Source organism: Nannospalax galili, unplaced genomic scaffold (genome assembly GCF_000622305.1).
Source record: "Nannospalax galili isolate Female #2095 unplaced genomic scaffold, S.galili_v1.0 scaffold1045, whole genome shotgun sequence".
NCBI lineage: Eukaryota > Metazoa > Chordata > Mammalia > Rodentia > Spalacidae > Nannospalax > Nannospalax galili.
In genome coordinates this window covers 306,588-310,280 of record NW_008353343.1, presented here as the reverse complement: position 1 = coordinate 310,280, position 3,693 = coordinate 306,588, and the positions used below count along the sequence as shown (strand labels likewise).

The following is a 3,693-nucleotide window of genomic DNA, read 5'->3' as shown; positions in this document are numbered from 1 at the left end:
AACTCATCCTATTGCAGAGACACTTGTACATCCATGTTTGTTGCTGCTTTTTTCACAATAGCCAAGAGATGGAAGCAACCTAATTGTCCCTCAATTGATGAGTATTTAATGAAAGTGTGGTTCATTTATAGGATTCAGCAGTAAGCAGTAAAGAAAGATGAAATCATGAAATTTGCAGGTAAATGGATGGAACTAGAATCTGTTATACTAAGTGAAGTAACACAATCTCAGAAAAAAAATCGACATATGTTCTCCCTCATATGTAGGATCAGATATGTGGATCCTAGGATCAGACTCTGGTAAATAAGTATGCAAACAGACATAACTGCAGGAACCAGGACAAGGGTAAGGAAACAGTGAGCTAAAGGAAAAGAAATAACCTGAAGGAGAAGAATAGTAGGCAACAGACCTTAAGAAGGGAGATATGGATAAAAATTGAGTTAGATTAGGGGAGGGGGGAGGGAAGGGTATATGAGGAACCTAGGGGATAAGGAGAAAGAAGCATTTGTAGTTTTTTAAGGGGGGGGTGTCGTGGTGGAAGGGTGAATGAGGCTTAGCGAGTCCCGGCGCTGAGAGCTGCGCTATAGACTTACCCCCAGAGGCCTGAGGATAGTAGTGCAGGCTAGCAGAGTTCTTATTTTTTATTTTTATTTTATCTGTATGAGTATATAGCCTGCAAGTAGCTAAGTGCACCCATGTCCGGCAATGACTGCAGAGGAAGAAGAGGCTGTCAGATCCCCTGGAACTGGAATTATGGACAGTTGTTAGCTGCCATGTGGGTGCTGGTATTTGAACCAGGGTCTTCTGCAAGAACAACCAGTGTTCTTAACTGCTGAGTCCTCTCTCCAGCCCCAAGACATTCTCTCTTTAGGAAACAAAACAAGGAAGAAATGAACTTTTCAGAAAACACCTAATTCCATGCATATCCTTGTGTAAAAAGTAGACATGTAAGAAAGAAAAATACAGTGAGGTCTCCATCTGGTATGGGAACCAAGACCAGGTTAGAACTTATTTAGGACTGTGTAGAAGAAGAATTCTATACAGTTACATTTTGAGCTAAAGAAAGATACTACAGTAGCTCTTTTCCCTCAACTATAAAGATGAGCAGAAGGAAAGATGCATGATAGATGGAAAGTGACAAGAAGGAAATGGAGACAACAGCCACACTGATGGGGTTGAGGCACAGGGGAGCCACACACTTCTCTCAGTGTTTCAGTTTCTTCAGGGTTCTCTGCACAGCAAGTTTGACATCCTTGTTCCTGAGGCTGTAAATGAGAAGGTTGACCATGGGTACCACAAGAGTGTAAAACACAGAGAAAAATTTCTGCTTGTCCACTGATTCAGCAGATGATGGTTGGATATGAGTGAGCAGCCCCGACCCATAGAATAAACTAACAGTTATTATGTGTGATCCACAGGTGCCCATGCCTTTGGACCAACCTTCGATGATGGCATATGAACAATATTACAAAGGATCGATGCACATAAAGTTAAGATTAGGAGGCTGGATATAATGACTACTGTACTGACAAGAACAGCACTCACAAGCTCATTGACATAGGTGTTGCTGCAGGAGAGCTGGATTAGGGGGAAGATGTCACACATGTAGTGGTTGATGATGTTGGAATCACAAGAGCTGAGCTTGATTATGCATCCTGTGTGAATCATGGCAAAAAAAATCCCATTAAATAAGATCCAACCATCAACAAATAACAGACCTTAGAAGACATGATGACTGTATATAGCAAGGGCTGACAGATGGCCACATAGCGATCATAGGCCATGGCTGTCAGCACATAACATTCAGTGTGAACAAAAAAGCAAAAGAAAAACATCTGAGTAATACATGCTGTGAAGGAGATGGTGTTCTTCTCTGAAACAAAGCTCATCAGCATTCTGGGTGTAAAGACAAAAGAATAACCGAAATCAATGAAGGACAGATTGAAGATTAAAAAGTACATGGGGGTATGAAGGTGTGAATTCAGACAAATGAGATTCATTAAACTCAAGTTTCCCACCACAGTGGCTGTGTAGTTCACCAAGAACAGGACAAACAGAGGCAGCTGGAGCTCCTGTTGGTCAGTTAATCCCACAAGTAAGAATTCAGTCACAGAAGAGTCATTTTCCACAGCCTTTTATTTCATGGATGGCATCTGTAAGAACAGCAGTAAAAGTTGCACTAACATGAAACTATTTTTCATTGAAACAGAATTTTAACAGTTAAGGATTGACTGAATACAAACAGCAAGACATTTAAAGAAGCTGATATCCAATGTTTATTCCTCAGGAATCCCCATTCCCTCCTTCTTCATCTATGATGTGTGTGGGGACCTAAAGGCCCCACCTTGCATAAGTCCCAGAGGAAGTTACTAGGGGCGCGGCCTGGCTTGCTTTGAAAATCTGAAGAATACTTCCACACTGCTGAGGAGTACATGATCAGTGCGTGACCATCCTTAAGATACACCCTCAGGGATGGAAGGGGGAGTTCCAAGTGCCTTACAAGCTCTGTAACACCTGCAATAAATGAGTCCCTGCTTGACTAGACTCCCCGTTGCGTCTGAGTGTCCCAGGGTAATGGGGGCAGCATGGGCTGGCGAATGACGTGCTTACTCATCCCCAATCATCACCTCCCTGGGGTCGCTGGTTGGAACCCCCAGCAGATATGTTCTGAAAGAATGCCAATACAAGTCACAAAATCTCTGAACACCATTTCCTCCCTTCTTTTTAGTCTTCACTAAGGATCTGGCTGAAAAGAGCCCATAAATAAATGTTGTTTTCCTGATCCCATGATTTACATAGTTTTGTGTTTCAAGGGAAAATATTATAGGTAATTCAGTGCTCACCTTTCTTACCCTGAATCCTCAGTGCTCTTAGAAAGCACCAGGCCTTTCTCCCACTTTGCTAAGGGATCCAGGTTTCTGATGAAGGAGGTTGTAAATATCAGTGCTGATCTGTTTCTGACTTTCTACAACAGGTACACTGGTGAATATGACATGATTTGTACTTGAGAATTTCAACAGAAGATTCTGTTCATTTTCACAAAAGAGACTAGCAATCTCATATCTAAAATATTACCTTACTCAAATTATAATCAACTGCACGGCTCACCATTCTGAGAAAATTTATTGGAGGAACAGAGAGTTGTTTTCTCTTTATAATTCCCTCCCAGGTTGAATGAATCTCTTGAGGGAGTAATTAAAGAACATGTGTTTCCATGTGTTATAGACAGAATGTTGGATTGTTCAGACTCAAAGCTACATTCAGTTTTTAAATTTCCATCAGGAGTACTGGTTCCCAAGGTAGAATCAGCATAGATCTCTTTGGAATTCTCCTCATTAAGCACAGACATCTCCACAGGAGAAAATTCACACTAACGTACTAACTTTCATTTCTAGTAATTTCATATAAATTCCCTGCTGCATCAATAACTATTATGTCATAAGTTAACATTCTACAGACAAGGTTTGGTAACAATGAGGTTGAAACAAGTCAGTCTAAATATGAATTCAGCTTCCTAACTACGAAACTGATGAGAAGAGACAGAACATCTCTGACCCTTGTTTTATTAATACTTTCATCTGAATATGCTTCTGTATGTTTAAAAAATCAGGGTAATAAAAGAGGGCTTTGATTGTGGCTCAGTTGTAGATCTCTACCTTGTATTCAGAAGGCTGTAGATTAAATCCTAGAGCA

General features: G+C 40.9%; 1 pseudogene; it reads right to left on the bottom strand.

Moving 5' to 3' along the window:
- Window positions 1–1,204: 1,204 nt before the first annotated feature.
- LOC103748049 overlaps window positions 1,205–3,693 on the bottom strand; it is a 13,277-nt pseudogene continuing 10,788 nt past the window's right edge.